Below are 16,281 nucleotides of genomic sequence, written 5' to 3'. Positions count from 1 at the left end.
GCAGATCATTTCCTCGTCTGGATTCACAGAAGCGCTGGAGTCGACCTCTGATTCCCAGGCTATAGTATGAGTAAACAGCTCTGCAGACTCAACCATCTGTTCTACCTCATACTCAGACGGGCAGCTGGAGATTTGGGAGCTGTGAGGAAGCAAGTGCGATTTGGGTGACACCTTTGAGGACTGGAGTATTTGTGATGTTGAAGTTGATGTGGAGCAGAGCCCACTTAAAGGAGCACTTGATATCCGTTGAAGCACCTGCTGTTTTTGTGCCTCATCTGGAATTTGTAGCGATTGGCGTGGCCGTAAGAAAGGGATCTTATCACATTGTCCGCTAAAAGAAGTAGACATTTTAGTTTGGCTGGAAGATGGTCTTTCTTCTGCAGATGTTACTGTTGCTTTAACAACTACCCCACGGACACAACCTTTTTTCCCCTTCCCAACACGCCTATTCCCCTTTCCACCAGCAGCAGGCCTTTTTCCACTCATTTTGGTGGTTAACTAATTCACAACTCTGGAGTTGTTTGCACAAAAAAACAATGGATGGTAACCGAGCAGAGCTGAGTGGCCAAACTGTGGTATTAGGCCAAAACTATTGGCTGGGTTAGATGCAGAAAAAAAATATTTTGAATTTGCAACCTGATGGAGGTCAGTATAGATGGACTAATACAACAAGTCCCACACACAGCTAGAAGCCCAAATATTTTTTCAGAGGTACTGTAGATGCAGATAAAAATTAGTTTTAATTTGCAACCTGATGGAGGTCAGTATAGATGGACTAATAGAGAAAGTCCGACACACTACTAGAAGGCCAAATATTTTTTCAGAGCTAGATGCAGAAAAAAATTATATTCAGTTTGCAACCTGATGGAGGTCAGTATAGATGGACTAATAGAGAAAGTCCGACACACTACTAAAAGGCCAAATATTTTTTCAGAGGTAGATGCAGAAAAAAATATATTCAGTTTGCAACCTGATGGAGGTCAGTATAGATGGATTAATAGAACAAGACCCACACACAGCTAGAAGCCCAATATTTTTTCAGAGGTAGATGCAGAAAAAACTATATTCAGTTTGCAACCTGATGGAGGTCAGTATAGATGGACTAATAGAACAAGTCCCACACACTGCTAGAAGCCCAAATATTTTTTCAGAGGTACTGTAGATGCAGATAAAAATTATTTTTAATTTGCAACCTGATGGAGGTCAGTATAGATGGACTAATAGAGAAAGTCCGACACACTACTAGAAGGCCAAATATTTTTTCAGAGCTAGATGCAGAAAAAAATTATATTCAGTTTGCAACCTGATGGAGGTCAGTATAGATGGACTAATAGAGAAAGTCCGACACACTACTAGAAGGCCAAATATTTTTTCAGAGGTAGATGCAGAAAAAAATATATTCAGTTTGCAACCTGATGGAGGTCAGTATAGATGGACTAATAGAACAAGTCCCACACACTGCTAGAAGCCCAAATATTTTTTCAGAGGTACTGTAGATGCAGATAAAAATTAGTTTTAATTTGCAACCTGATGGAGGTCAGTATAGATGGACTAATAGAGAAAGTCCGACACACTACTAGAAGGCCAAATATTTTTTCAGAGGTAGATGCAGAAAAAAATATATTCAGTTTGCAACCTGATGGAGGTCAGTATAGATGGATTAATAGAACAAGACCCACACACAGCTAGAAGCCCAATATTTTTTCAGAGGTAGATGCAGAAAAAAATATATTCAGTTTGCAACCTGATGGAGGTCATTATAGATGGACTAATAGAGAAAGTCCGACACACTACTAGAAGGCCAAATATTTTTTCAGAGGTAGATGCAGAAAAAAATATATTCAGTTTGCAACCTGATGGAGGTCAGTATAGATGGATTAATAGAACAAGACCCACACACAGCTAGAAGCCCAATATTTTTTCAGAGGTAGATGCAGAAAAAACTATTTTCAGTTTGCAACCTGATGGAGGTCAGTATAGATGGACTAATAGAACAAGTCCCACACACTGCTAGAAGCCCAAATATTTTTTCAGAGGTACTGTAGATGCAGATAAAAATTATTTTTAATTTGCAACCTGATGGAGGTCAGTATAGATGGACTAATAGAGAAAGTCCGACACACTACTAGAAGGCCAAATATTTTTTCAGAGCTAGATGCAGAAAAAAATTATATTCAGTTTGCAACCTGATGGAGGTCAGTATAGATGGACTAATAGAGAAAGTCCGACACACTACTAGAAGGCCAAATATTTTTTCAGAGGTAGATGCAGAAAAAAATATATTCAGTTTGCAACCTGATGGAGGTCAGTATAGATGGACTAATAGAACAAGTCCCACACACTGCTAGAAGCCCAAATATTTTTTCAGAGGTACTGTAGATGCAGATAAAAATTAGTTTTAATTTGCAAACTGATGGAGGTCAGTATAGATGGACTAATAGAGAAAGTCCGACACACTACTAGAAGGCCAAATATTTTTTCAGAGGTAGATGCAGAAAAAAATATATTCAGTTTGCAACCTGATGGAGTTCAGTATAGATGGATTAATAGAACAAGACCCACACACAGCTAGAAGCCCAATATTTTTTCAGAGGTAGATGCAGAAAAAAATATATTCAGTTTGCAACCTGATGGAGGTCAGTATAGATGGACTAATACAGAAAGTCCGACACACTACTAGAAGGCCAAATATTTTTTCAGAGGTAGATGCAGAAAAAAATATATTCAGTTTGCAACCTGATGGAGGTCAGTATAGATGGATTAATAGAACAAGACCCACACACAGCTAGAAGCCCAATATTTTTTCAGAGGTAGATGCAGAAAAAACTATATTCAGTTTGCAACCTGATGGAGGTCAGTATAGATGGACTAATAGAACAAGTCCCACACACTGCTAGAAGCCCAAATATTTTTTCAGAGGTACTGTAGATGCAGATAAAAATTATTTTTAATTTGCAACCTGATGGAGGTCAGTATAGATGGACTAATAGAGAAAGTCCGACACACTACTAGAAGGCCAAATATTTTTTCAGAGCTAGATGCAGAAAAAAATTATATTCAGTTTGCAACCTGATGGAGGTCAGTATAGATGGACTAATAGAGAAAGTCCGACACACTACTAGAAGGCCAAATATTTTTTCAGAGGTAGATGCAGAAAAAAATATATTCAGTTTGCAACCTGATGGAGGTCAGTATAGATGGACTAATAGAACAAGTCCCACACACTGCTAGAAGCCCAAATATTTTTTCAGAGGTACTGTAGATGCAGATAAAAATTAGTTTTAATTTGCAACCTGATGGAGGTCAGTATAGATGGACTAATAGAGAAAGTCCGACAAACTACTAGAAGGCCAAATATTTTTTCAGAGGTAGATGCAGAAAAAAATATATTCAGTTTGCAACCTGATGGAGGTCAGTATAGATGGATTAATAGAACAAGACCCACACACAGCTAGAAGCCCAATATTTTTTCAGAGGTAGATGCAGAAAAAAATATATTCAGTTTGCAACCTGATGGAGGTCAGTATAGATGGACTAATAGAGAAAGTCCGACACACTACTAGAAGGCCAAATATTTTTTCAGAGGTAGATGCAGAAAAAAATATATTCAGTTTTCAACCTGATGGAGGTCAGTATAGATGGATTAATAGAACAAGACCCACACACAGCTAGAAGCCCAAATATTTTTTCAGAGGTAGATGCAGAAAAAAATATATTCAGTTTGCAACCTGATGGAGGTCAGTATACATGGACTAATAGAGAAAGTCCGACACACTACTAGAAGGCCAAATATTTTTTCAGAGGTAGATGCAGAAAAAAATATATTCAGTTTGCAACCTGATGGAGGTCAGTATAGATGGATTAATAGATCAAGACCCACACACAGCTAGAAGCCCAATATTTTTTCAGAGGTAGATGCAGAAAAAAATATGTTCAGTTTGCAACCTGATGGAGGTCAGTATAGATGGATTAATAGAACAAGACCCACACACAGCTAGAAGCCCAATATTTTTTCAGAGGTAGATGCAGAAAAAACTATATTCAGTTTGCAACCTGATGGAGGTCAGTATAGATGGACTAATAGAACAAGTCCCACACACTGCTAGAAGCCCAAATATTTTTTCAGAGGTACTGTAGATGCAGATAAAAATTATTTTTAATTTGCAACCTGATGGAGGTCAGTATAGATGCACTAATAGAGAAAGTCCGACACACTACTAGAAGGCCAAATATTTTTTCAGAGCTAGATGCAGAAAAAAATTATATTCAGTTTGCAACCTGATGGAGGTCAGTATAGATGGACTAATAGAGAAAGTCCGACACACTACTAGAAGGCCAAATATTTTTTCAGAGGTAGATGCAGAAAAAAATATATTCAGTTTGCAACCTGATGGAGGTCAGTATAGATGGACTAATAGAACAAGTCCCACACACTGCTAGAAGCCCAAATATTTTTTCAGAGGTACTGTAGATGCAGATAAAAATTAGTTTTAATTTGCAACCTGATGGAGGTCAGTATAGATGGACTAATAGAGAAAGTCCGACACACTACTAGAAGGCCAAATATTTTTTCAGAGGTAGATGCAGAAAAAAATATATTCAGTTTGCAACCTGATGGAGGTCAGTATAGATGGATTAATAGAACAAGACCCACACACAGCTAGAAGCCCAATATTTTTTCAGAGGTAGATGCAGAAAAAAATATATTCAGTTTGCAACCTGATGGAGGTCAGTATAGATGGACTAATAGAGAAAGTCCGACACACTACTAGAAGGCCAAATATTTTTTCAGAGGTAGATGCAGAAAAAAATATATTCAGTTTTCAACCTGATGGAGGTCAGTATAGATGGATTAATAGAACAAGACCCACACACAGCTAGAAGCCCAAATATTTTTTCAGAGGTAGATGCAGAAAAAAATATATTCAGTTTGCAACCTGATGGAGGTCAGTATACATGGACTAATAGAGAAAGTCCGACACACTACTAGAAGGCCAAATATTTTTTCAGAGGTAGATGCAGAAAAAAATATATTCAGTTTGCAACCTGATGGAGGTCAGTATAGATGGATTAATAGAACAAGACCCACACACAGCTAGAAGCCCAATATTTTTTAGAGGTAGATGCAGAAAAAAATATATTCAGTTTGCAACCTGATGGAGGTCAGTATAGATGGATTAATAGAACAAGACCCACACACAGCTAGAAGCCCAATATTTTTTCAGAGGTAGATGCAGAAAAAACTATATTCAGTTTGCAACCTGATGGAGGTCAGTATAGATGGACTAATAGAACAAGTCCCACACACTGCTAGAAGCCCAAATATTTTTTCAGAGGTACTGTAGATGCAGATAAAAATTATTTTTAATTTGCAACCTGATGGAGGTCAGTATAGATGGACTAATAGAGAAAGTCCGACACACTACTAGAAGGCCAAATATTTTTTCAGAGCTAGATGCAGAAAAAAATTATATTCAGTTTGCAACCTGATGGAGGTCAGTATAGATGGACTAATAGAGAATGTCCGACACACTACTAGAAGGCCAAATATTTTTTCAGAGGTAGATGCAGAAAAAAATATATTCAGTTTGCAACCTGATGGAGGTCAGTATAGATGGACTAATAGAACAAGTCCCACACACTGCTAGAAGCCCAAATATTTTTTCAGAGGTACTGTAGATGCAGATAAAAATTAGTTTTAATTTGCAACCTGATGGAGGTCAGTATAGATGGACTAATAGAGAAAGTCCGACACACTACTAGAAGGCCAAATATTTTTTCAGAGGTAGATGCAGAAAAAAATATATTCAGTTTGCAACCTGATGGAGGTCAGTATAGATGGATTAATAGAACAAGACCCACACACAGCTAGAAGCCCAATATTTTTTCAGAGGTAGATGCAGAAAAAAATATATTCAGTTTGCAACCTGATGGAGGTCAGTATAGATGGACTAATAGAGAAAGTCCGACACACTACTAGAAGGCCAAATATTTTTTCAGAGGTAGATGCAGAAAAAAATATATTCAGTTTTCAACCTGATGGAGGTCAGTATAGATGGATTAATAGAACAAGACCCACACACAGCTAGAAGCCCAAATATTTTTTCAGAGGTAGATGCAGAAAAAAATATATTCAGTTTGCAACCTGATGGAGGTCAGTATACATGGACTAATAGAGAAAGTCCGACACACTACTAGAAGGCCAAATATTTTTTCAGAGGTAGATGCAGAAAAAAATATATTCAGTTTGCAACCTGATGGAGGTCAGTATAGATGGATTAATAGAACAAGACCCACACACAGCTAGAAGCCCAATATTTTTTCAGAGGTAGATGCAGAAAAAAATATATTCAGTTTGCAACCTGATGGAGGTCAGTATAGATGGATTAATAGAACAAGACCCACACACAGCTAGAAGCCCAATATTTTTTCAGAGGTAGATGCAGAAAAAGCTATATTCAGTTTGCAACCTGATGGAGGTCAGTATAGATGGACTAATAGAACAAGTCCCACACACTGCTAGAAGCCCAAATATTTTTTCAGAGGTACTGTAGATGCAGATAAAAATTATTTTTAATTTGCAACCTGATGGAGGTCAGTATAGATGGACTAATAGAGAAAGTCCGACACACTACTAGAAGGCCAAATATTTTTTCAGAGCTAGATGCAGAAAAAAATTATATTCAGTTTGCAACCTGATGGAGGTCAGTATAGATGGACTAATAGAGAATGTCCGACACACTACTAGAAGGCCAAATATTTTTTCAGAGGTAGATGCAGAAAAAAATATATTCAGTTTGCAACCTGATGGAGGTCAGTATAGATGGACTAATAGAACAAGTCCCACACACTGCTAGAAGCCCAAATATTTTTTCAGAGGTACTGTAGATGCAGATAAAAATTAGTTTTAATTTGCAACCTGATGGAGGTCAGTATAGATGGACTAATAGAATGATGCTATGCCCAAAAGATTTTACTTCACTAGATGCAGTAAAAAAATTGGTATTCTATACACAGGTGGTATATCTTGCAACACAGATAGGCTACTCCACTGACTAACACACTCTGCAATAGGCCAAAAAGGATTAGCTTTTTGCTAGATTCAGCCAAATGCTGTGAAAAAAACTTGCACAGCACTGGCACAGACCTGCCTGGCAAAAACTGATAGGAACTCATGTAACCTAGTCCTGAAAAGGACTCCAATTACAATTAGTCTTTACTCCCACAACCTATCTATTTAAGAGCACAGACCTCCCTGATAAAAGTCGTAGGAAATGCTGTAACCTAGTCCTTAAAAGGACTGCAATCACAACTGTTCCCTACTCCCAAGCTATCTGTATATTTGTGCGAAAATTGGCTTGAAATTAACAAGGTATAGCGCACACAGCAACAGCGGTGCCGTCTAACACGCAGCTGCAGCAGTGAGAAAATGGTGGCGACGGGGAAAATGGCTTGGTCTTATAGGGCAAGGACATGTGACATACATTGCCAATGACACATGCCCTTGCTTGTGTGAAATAAAGCACTTCTGCTGATAGGCTGACAGATTGCACCTCCCCACTGTAAATGCGGGAAAGAGAAAAAAAAATGGAGATCTTCATTGTTCCTGCAGAGATCCATCCCCTGCCCCTCCCCCCACCCCGCTGTACACTCAAACTGCGTATTAACATTATTTTCATCATTACTGAGAAAAAATCCAGTTATGATTTTGGTGCACGAACAGTTATCGAACATAACCTCGAACAGCCGAATTTTTCTCAAATTGTTCGTGTTCGCCGAACGGCTCGAACACCGCCCAAAACAGCTCGAATTTGAGATTGGCGAACAGTTCGAGTAGAACAACGCTCATCTCTACTCAACACTACTCAGCACACACCTGAATTTCAGCGACACTAAATGACAAGGTAAGATATGGTCTGCTATATAAGGTTACTAACAGACAAAAGAAATTTGTTAGTGTGCATGAGGCCAATAAAACCTACGAGATATTCTCCAAACAATTTCAAACTTAGATGTCCTCTGCTGTATTACTTTAGGAACAGAAGAAAATTTTGTTTTTGAATGTGGATGAGGCCTGTATGACATAGAATATATGTTCCAAAATATTTCAAACTCAGATCTAGCCAGCTGTATCACTTTACTCAGAGCAAAGAATATTTTTGGGTTACTCTGCATAAGCTCTGCGTCCTGCTGACTTTGACCGCCACTGACGTAGTAGCTGGCTTATAGCACAGTATGACTTTTGGCACAGGAAAAAATATTTTTGGACTGGGCCTAGTAAGAGAAGTTTTTTTTTTTTTTTACTGTGAAACCAGGACAAGTTCAACACCACTAAAATAGGATCTGCCTTTTAGCAGACTCGATCAACTTTGCCACAGTAAAAAACCTTTGGTGGACTCTGCCTGCCAACCAAAAATATACATAGGTTTGACTGTGCGTACAAGATGAATCTGACCGCCACTGACGTAGTAGCTGGCTTATAGCACTGTATGACTTTTGGCACAGGAAAAAAATATTTTTTGGACTGGGTGTAGCAAGAGAAAAAATGTATTTTTTTACTCTGAAACCACCTGAAGTTCAACTCCACCAAAATAGTATCTGACAATAAAAATATCTTTAGTGCACACAGCTTTCAATATCACAATAGCAACAGAAAAAACAGATTTTGTGCTCTGCAATAAGAAGTTCTGCAGACTGTGCAGAGCACAATTTCAACCCCACTAAATGAAAAGGCGCACTGCACTTGCTTGATCACATTAGCAAGTGCAAAAAAAGATTCAAGGTATACTGAGACATGGAGCTCTATACCAGCGGTGCACAGCACTATTGTATGGCATGGGCCCTCTGTTTCTGTCAGAATCTAAGTACTTGCACAAGAACACCAAAAATGTGCTGCACCAGCGGTTGCCGAGGTACACAGGCCAGGAATTATCTACACTATCTGACTATCACACAAGCGCCCAACTATCTAGGTAATATCTCTCATTACACAGGAGAACACTGAGCTGCGTCTGTCTCCAGCAATGACATGGATATAATGGCGCTGAGGGAACATGGCCACTTTTTATATTGAGAGGACATGTGATTTCTGCAGCCAATTGCAGAATCCCTTATGACTGGACAGTGTATATGCTTCCTGCGCTATGATTGGCTGGCCGCGCTATCCTCAGTAAAAGTTACCGCCCACGGGAAAAAAAAAAACAGTGCGCCGCTGATGTGACCTGTTCTAAGCTCTCCACAGCCCCAACACTCACCTGGCACATGTCACCGCTCATCATACACTTGCACTATGCTAACAAAACTGTTCAAAACGCCATGATTGCCCTGTATTCGCGGTCCCGCGCAAATTCGTCCAACCTTTCCGATTTGCTCGCCTTTGCGATCACAAATCCGAATGTGCCATATTCGTGTCGAATTTGAAACTTTCGAACATTTTCCGAACAAATTCGCTCAACATTGGTGTCTACCTGGAGGGGATGGAGGAAACAAGCATCAGAATTACCCAGCCACCAACACAGTATGGGCTTGAACCTCAGGACAGAGGTCGACATATGAGTGTGTTTTTGCTGCACTATCTGCAACATGATCCCTATATAGTTATGATTCAAAATAGTGCTGACGACTGGGTTGCCACTCTGTTAGATTCACATTATAAGAGTAAATTTTGCCAGATCCTTCCCGCCCTGGAAAGGGACCCACGAATGGTGGAGTATCGAAACACGCTTTTACACAACCTTAAGATAGGTTTTCCCCAAGCCAGCAGTGAGGCACACAGAGTTTATCGCAGCTCTACACTTCCCACCTCTGGCACGTCAATTTGTCAACGCCAAAATATTAGCAGCAGCTGTAGTGTAAGTGGCAGAAGCAATTTGTGTAAGTCCTTTCACACATTTTTTAGACCAGCTCTTGCACCTTCACAACAGATTACAAGTCTGACATGTGGTGAACGAATGGAGAAGATGGTGCACTCCTGATTGAGTTGACTGTAGTGGAAGAAGTTTTGGTTCCTAATTCTACAATTTCTACTGTAGTGAAATTGATGCACTTTGCTGGTGTCTGCCACTAATTTTTGGAAATGTGGATAATCCTGATTGGGTCTCTATTAGAGATGAGCGTTGTTCTACTCGAACTGTTCGCCAATCTCAAATTCGAGCTGTTTTGGGCGGTGTTCGAGCCGCTTGGCGAACACGAACGATTTGAGAAAAATTCGGCTGTTCAAGGTTATGTTCGATAACTGTTCGTGCACCAAAATCATAACTGGATTTTTTCTCAGTAATGATGAAAATTAATGTTAATACGCAGTTTGAGTGTACAGCGGGGTGGGGGGAGGGGCAGGGGATGGATCTCTGCAGGAATAATGAAGATCTCCATTTTTTTTTCTCTTTCCCGCATTTGCAGTGGGGAGGTGCAGTCTGTCAGCCTATCAGCAGCGCACACACGGAGCGAACTGCTGTTTTTCACACAAGCAAGGGCATGTGTCATTGGCAGTGTATGTCACATGTCCTTGCCCTATAAGACCAAGCCATTTTCCCCGTCGCCACCATTTTCTCACTGCTGCAGCTGCGTGTTAGACGGCACCGCTGTTGCTGTGTGCGCTATACCTTGTTAATTTCAAGCCAATTTTCGCACAAATCTACAGATAGCTTGGGAGTAGGGAATAGTTGTAATTGCAGTCCTTTTAAGGACTAGGTTACAGCATTTCCTACAACTTTTATCAGGCAGGTCTGTGCTCTTAAATAGATAGATTGTGGGAGTAAAGACTAATTGTAATTGCAGTCCTTTTCAGGACTAGGTTACATCAGTTCCTATCAGTTTTTGCCAGGCAGGTCTGTGCCAGTGCTGTGCAAGTTTTTTTCACAGAATTTGGCTGAATCTAGCAAAGCTAATCCTTTTTGGCCTATTACAGAGTGTGTTAGTCAGTGGAGTAGCCTATCTGTGTTGCAAGATATACCACCTGTGTATAGAATACCAATTTTTTTACTGCACCAAGTGAAGTAAAATCTTTTGGGCATAGCATCATTCTATTAATCCATCTATACTGACCTCCATCAGGTTGCAAATTAAAAATAATTTTTATCTGCATCTACCTCTGAAAAAATATTTGGGCTTCTAGCTGTGTGTGGGACTTGTTCTATTAGTCCATCTATACTGACCTCCATCAGGTTGCAAACTGAATATAATTTTTTTCTGCATCTAGCTCTGAAAAAATATTTGGCCTTCTAGCAGTGTGTGGGACTTTCTCTATTAGTCCATCTATACTGACCTCCATCAGGTTGCAAATTAATAATAATTTTTTTTCTGCATCTACCTCTGAAAAAATATTGGGCTTCTAGCTGTGTGTGGGACTTGTTCTATTAATCCATCTATACAGACCTCCATCAGGTTGCAAACTGAATATAATTTTTTTCTGCATCTACCTCTGAAAAAATATTTGGGCTTCTAGCTGTGTGTGGGACTTGTTCTATGAGTCCATCTATACTGACCTCCATCAGGTTGCAAACTGAATATAATTTTTTTCTGCATCTAGCTCTGAAAAAATATTTGGCCTTCTAGCAGTGTGTGGGACTTGTTCTATTAGTCCACCTATACTGACCTCCATCAGGTTGCAAATTCAAAATAATTTTTTGTCTGCATCTAGCTCTGAAAAAGTATTTGGCCTTCTAGCAGTGTGTGGGACTTTCTCTATTAGTCCCTCTATACTGACCTCCATCAGGTTGCAAACTGAATATATTTTTTTTCTGCATCTACCTCTGAAAAAATATTTGGGCTTCTAGCTGTGTGTGGGACTTGTTCTATTAGTCCATGTATACTGACCTCCATCAGGTTTCAAATCGAATATAATTTTTTTCTCCATCTAACCCAGCCAATAGTTTTGGCCTAATACCACAGTTTGGCCACTCAGCTCTGCTCGGTTACCATCCATTGTTTTTTTGTGCAAACAACTCCAGAGTTGTGAATTAGTTAACCACCAAAATGAGTGGAAAAAGGCCTGCTGCTGGTGGAAAGGGGAATAGGCGTGTTGGGAAGGGGAAAAAAGGTTGTGTCCGTGGGGTAGGTGTTAAAGCAACAGTAACATCTGCAGAAGAAAGACCATCTTCCAGCCAAACTAAAATGTTTACTTCTTTTAGCGGACAATGTGATAAGATCCCTTTCTTACGGCCACGCCAATCGCTACAAATTCCAGATGAGGCGCAAAAACAGCAGGTGCTTCAACGGATATCAAGTGTTCCTTTAAGTGGGCTCTCCTCCACATCAACTTCAACATCACAAATACTCCAGTCCTCAAAGGTGTCACCCCAATCGCACTTGCTTCCTCACAGCTCCCAAATCTCCAGCTGCCCGTCTGAGTATGAGGTAGAACAGATGGTTGAGTCTGCAGAGCTGTTTACTCATACTATAGCCTGGGAATCAGAGGTCGAATCCAGCGCTTCTGTGAATCCAGACGAGGAAATGATCTGCACTGATGCCCAGAATCTTTATGAGTCGGATCCAGGACCAGACGCAGAAGGTTCTGACCATAATGTAGACCCTTATTCCCAAACTGTAACTCCTGTTGGTGGAGACAATGAGGAAGATGATGATGAGACTGAAATACCTGACTGGAGCGACAACTTTAGTTTTTTGTCAGGGCAGGAACAGGTTGGCTCTGAGGACGACGGGTGTGATAACGCACAGGGTGATGATGATGAGGTTGGAGATCCCACTTACTGTCAACCCACAGTCAGCCAAGAGATGAGGTCAGCAGAGGAGGTGGAGGAAGATGCTAGTGACGACGAGGTCAGGTTGCGCCTTCCTGGACAGAGACGTAGTACTGGAAGCACGTCAACAACTGCATCCTCAAACACAACTCTGCCTCTCACCACAAGTCGTGGTGGCTCTTCAGGTCGCATGGGTGCTAAGCCTTGCATAGCCTGGGCATTTTTTCAGATCGATAAAGATGACCCAACTTGTGTTATCTGTAACATTTGTCAGCAAAAGCTAAGTAGAGGCCAAAAAATACATAGTTTGAGTACTTCATGCATGAACCGGCACATGGACATGAAGCATAAGTTGCAGTGGGAAGCTCAGTGTGCTACAATGCGGCCTAGCCGGCCGGGCCAACCACCGTCTGCCATATCTTGTGCATCCGCGGCCTCTTCATCCTCTGTGACTGGGGGGACAGCAGTCACACCTGTTTTGGGGCGCAGACCTGCCACCTCTTTACCCGCAACAGCCAGCGTGATTGGCAGGTCATCATTTTCTTTGGAGGTGGTAACACCAGCTGGTGTTGAGCGCTGTCCGACATCGATAGCACCACCTTTGGATCAAGGCAACCTAACATGTCCGCCTGCATCTTCCTCACAGACTGGCAGTTTGCCGGGGACACCCTTATCAACCCCGTCTAAGCACAATAGCCAGCCCTCGGTCCCTCAGATGTGGACAAGTAAAAGACCATTTCCTCCTAGCCATGAGAAAGCTAAGAGGTTGAATTTCACCATCTGCAAACTCTTGGCTACAGAAATGCTGCCTTTCCGCCTGGTGGACACAGAGGATTTTCGAGACCTTATGTCCGTCGCAGTGCCCCAGTACCAGATGCCCAGTCGGCACTACTTCTCAAAGAAAGGTGTGCCTGCGCTCCACCAGCATGTCGCACACAACATCACCGCTTCTTTGAGAAACTCTGTGTGTGACAGGGTGCATTTCACCACAGACACTTGGACGAGTAGGCATGGACAGGGGCGTTACATGTCACTGACTGGGCACTGGGTAACTATGGTGACAGCAGGACAAGGGGCTGCTGTCCAAGTCTTGCCGTCCCCACGAGTTGTGCGTCAATCCTCTTTATGTCAAAGTTCCTCCACTGCTTCTGCCTCCTCAACCTCCTCTCGGTCTTCCACCTGCACCCAAAGCCTGTCTGGTCATGCCACAAGCTTTCTAACTGCGCAGAAGGGATCCTGCACACCTCCTTACTATGCTGGCAGTAGGGCTCAACGTCATCAGGTGGTTTTTACTTTGAAATGTCTGGGAAATGTGAGTCACACAGCTGAGGAGTTGTGGTCAGCTCTGGAGAACCAATTTCATGAATGGTTGTCTCCACTGGACCTGAAACCAGGGAAGGCCGTGTGCGACAATGCTGCAAACCTGAGTGCGGCCCTTCGCCGGGGCAATGTCACACACGTGCCTTGTATGGCTCACGTGTTGAACCTGGTTGTCCAGCAATTTTTAGCCCACTATCCCAGACTAGATGGCCTTCTGCAGAGGGCACGGTCGCTGTGTGCTCACTTCCGCCGTTCGCATCCCGCAGCTCAGCGACTTACATCTCTACAGAAGTCGTTGGGCCTGCCACTTCACCGGCTAAAATGCGATGTGCCTACCCGGTGGAATTCAACTCTGCACATGTTGCAGCGACTGTGGCAGCACCGACAAGCCCTGGTGCAATACGTTCTGACGTATAGCCTGGGCCAACGAGATCCAGAGGTGGGGCAAATCACGCTGGAGGAGTGGTCTCAGATCAGGGACCTATGCACCCTTCTGCACAGTTTTGAAATGGCGACGAAGATGTTTAGTGCTGACGATGCCATTATCAGCATGACTATTCCGGTGATTTACATGCTGGAGCACATGTTAAACAGAATTCGGAGTCAGGTGGTGGCACAAGAGGAGGTGGAGGAAGTAGAGGAGGAGGAGTTGTATGCGGAAGAGCTAACATCTGCAAGGTCCAGACGGTCGGCAGCACCAAGGCGGCAGGCATGTGAGGGTGGGGGAGATGGTTTTACCAGGGCGCATGGTAGCAGCCAAACTAGTGAGGAAGGTGCAGGAGCACAGGAAGAAGTGGAGGACGAACTGATGGAAGACTCATCAGATGAGAGAGACCTTGATCACATTTCTGTTGTGCGAGGTTGGGGGGAGAGGACAGAGGAAGGAAGCATGATTGTTACCTCGCCACCAACACAACAGGGACTTGGTGCTCCTGGATGCGCAACACACATGTGTGCCTTCTTGCTGCACTACCTGCAACATGACCCTCGAATTGGGAGAATTAGAAATAATCCTGACTACTGGGTTGCCACACTCTTAGATCCCCGGTACAAAAGTAAATTTGCAGAAATTATTCCTGCCATAGAAAGGGATGCACGCATGCAGGAGTATCAGCAGAGACTGTTGCAGAATCTTACATGTGCTTTTCCACAAAACACCAGTGGTGCACGTAGTGAATCTCACAGTTCCAACTCGCCAACCGTGGGACCGTCAAGTGTTCAGCACTCAAACCATAACAGAACCACAGTATCTGCTGGTAACATCAATTTTGCGCAATCATTTCACCAATTTTTTAGCCCATCCTTTGCAAGGCCACAGGAGACAAGAAGTCTGACACATAGTCAACGCCTAGAGACGATGGTACAGGAGTATCTCCAAGTAAACATTGAAGCCATGACTGTGTCACTGGACCCTTGCTCTTTTTGGGCTTCCAATCTGGATAAATGGCCGGAGCTAGCCACTTACGCCTTGGAGATCTTGTCATGCCCTGCAGCCAGCGTTCTGTCTGAACGTGTGTTCAGCGCTGCTGGTGGTGTGCTGACAGATAAGCGCACGCGGCTCTCCACTGATAATGTAGACAGACTCACGTTCATAAAGATGAACAAATCATGGATCCGAAACGACTTTTCTACCCCTGTGTCATCCTGGGGAGAGTAAAAGCTTGATGATTGGTTAAAATCACCCTACCAACCGTTTTAAGCTTTCAAATTACTAATCATGTTTATCTGTATCTTGGCTGGAAAATAATTTGGGCTTTGTAGCAGTGTGCAGCACTGATTCTATTAGGCCATCTATAATAAGCTCCACCAGATTTAAAATTACTAATCATGTTTATCTGTATCTTGGCTGGAAAATAATTTGGGCTTTGTAGCAGTGTGCAGCACTGTTCCTATTAGGCCATCTATACTAAGCTCCACCAGATTTAAAATTAATAATAATTTTTAGCTGCATCTAGCCCGGAAAATAATTTTGGGGCTCCGAGATGCGCAAGACACATAAGTGCCTTCTTGCTGCACTACCTGTAACATGACCCTCATATTGTCAGAATTCGAAGTAATCATGACTACTGGGTTGCCACACTCTTAGATCCCCCAAACTTTTCGATCAACCTTTTCATTTTAATAAAGACCAAAAAAATGGTCATTTTTGAAATTATAAGCATTAGCAGGTTATTAGAAACTGAAATCAAACAGTTTTCAACTCAAAACTTTATTCTAGGTGATGTTACATTTTCACATAGGACCCCTTGTTCGAAAGGAGCTT

This window comes from Phyllobates terribilis, unplaced genomic scaffold, assembly GCF_046119375.1.
Source record: "Phyllobates terribilis strain yellow unplaced genomic scaffold, ASM4611937v1 Scaffold_3__8_contigs__length_932513732, whole genome shotgun sequence".
Taxonomy (NCBI): Eukaryota; Metazoa; Chordata; class Amphibia; order Anura; family Dendrobatidae; genus Phyllobates; species Phyllobates terribilis.
The sequence above is the reverse complement of the archived record's forward strand: the minus strand, read 5'-3'. Positions refer to the sequence as shown.